Consider the following 2,086-nt stretch of genomic DNA (forward strand, 5'->3'; position numbering starts at 1 on the left):
AGTTAGTTTTTATTTGTGTAAGGTCTCAGTCTATCACAATTAAGTATTTTCCCAGTGACTTGATTATGGAGAGGAAGGAAAACTGTTACATTGTCTGCCCTCTGGGGCAGAGATTGATCTAAGAATCATTGTCATCAGTGTTGTTTTCATTGTTATTATTGTCAATCAACAACCATTTATGAAGTCCCTACTATGTGCCAGGCACTGTGCTAAGTGCCAGGGATAATAAATAACAACAAAAGTCAGCCCTTCCTCACAAGAAGCTCTCAGTCTAATGGGGAGGGGAGGGATAACATACAAACAGCTGAGTACAAACAAGATATATGCAGGATAAATTGAGATCATCAATAGAGAGAAGGCATTAGCATTAAGAGGGACTGAGAAAGACTTCTTGCAGGTGAGGATTTTTAGCTGGGACTTGAAGAAAGCCTAGAGATGGAAATGAGGAGGGACAGATTTCAGGGTTTTGGGGGGAGTGGGGACAAGTCAAAGTGCATAGGTACAGGACAGAAAGTTTAACTGGACTTAGGAAGACCTGATCTCACATCTCCTGACTATAAGGCTCTGGGCAAAAATGGATGTTTTTGATATTCGGGAATATTTTAATTATTGATCATAGTCACATAGCTAATTAAGTGTAAGAACAAGGACTCAATACATTGGTTACAGATTTTTGAGTAAATTAAAATAGAGAACAGAAACATTAATCCATATGTACCCAAGAGGAGACAGTTAGGAAACTCAATGAATATAGCACTGGGTCTGGAGTCAGGAAGACCTGACTTCAAACCCAATCTCAAACACTTCCTAGCTATGTGACCCTGTTCCAGTCACTTAACTTGTTTATCTTAATCAACTGGAGATTAATCACTGCAGTACCTTTGCTAGGAAAGCCTCACAGAGAATATTCCAATGCTGTAGTCCAAGGGGTCACAGAGAGTCAGACATGACTAAACAGCCGCACCCATTTTTCTATCAGATAGGACAGAGAAGAGAAAAGAACTTTTGGGAAGGCTAGGGAAATTCTGATGGTGTGAATGTGGACAAGTCATTTAAACTCTCAATGCTCTAGGAAGCTCTTCAAGACTATAATTTGTGGAGAAAATGCCAGCCTACCTTGGCAGTGGGAATTCAACCTTGGAAGTTCCTCACACTAAAGAAATCCTAAATTTGGTTCTTCACTCTAACCTATTCAATTCTGAGTGACAGCTTTTATCTTCCTGCTCTACTCTAATTCCGTCCTTGAATGCTACTACAGGAATCCTGAAATAGTATATAATAGCTGTAGTGTAATTATGTTATGTTGTGTACAGCGGTCTTCAGAGCTATATAACAATCCACTGATCATCTCTGATTAAACCCCAGAATGCTCTGGACAGCAGATGTTCCAAAACTCACTTTTCTTTAATCCTCAATTTTTAAAAAAATTTTAAAAATTAATTTTATAATTATAATTTTTGACAGTATATATGCATGAGTAATTTTTTAAATAGCATTATCCCTTGTATTCATTTTTCCAAATTTTCCCCTCCCTCCCTCCACTCCCTCCCTTAGATGACAGGCAATCCCATTTACATGTGTTACAATATAACCTAGATACAATATATGTGTGTAAATCCAATTTTCTTGTTGGACGGTAAGAATTGTAACCCCTAATTTCTACCTCTGTACTTTTCTTTCCTAACATGATTTTAAGGAGACCAGATACATGAGCTCCCTCACATCTTTACCTTTCTCATCTCCTCACCATCCCTTAAAACTAAAATGTCTTCATGCCTCTCATCTTCTTTACTTTTCCATCATTCTTTTCTTCTCCCATGTCTTTTGAGAGCTTGCCCTATCCACTCATATTTTCTGTCTCTCTGTCTGTCTCTCCCTCACCCTTCTCCTTCTTAGCATTCTCTCTCTCTCTCTCTCTCTCTCTCTCTCTCTCTCTCTCTCTCTCTCTCTCTCTCTCTCTCTCTCTCTCTCTCTCTTTTCCTCCATCCCTTCTCCTTTCTTTCAGTGTCTTTGTCTCTGTCTTTGCCTTCTCTTTGTGTCTGTGTCTGTATCTTTTTCTCTTTCTATCTCTCTGTCTCTCTCCTCT

The sequence above is a fragment of the Sminthopsis crassicaudata genome, chromosome 6, assembly GCF_048593235.1.
Source record: "Sminthopsis crassicaudata isolate SCR6 chromosome 6, ASM4859323v1, whole genome shotgun sequence".
Classification (NCBI taxonomy): Eukaryota; Metazoa; Chordata; class Mammalia; order Dasyuromorphia; family Dasyuridae; genus Sminthopsis; species Sminthopsis crassicaudata.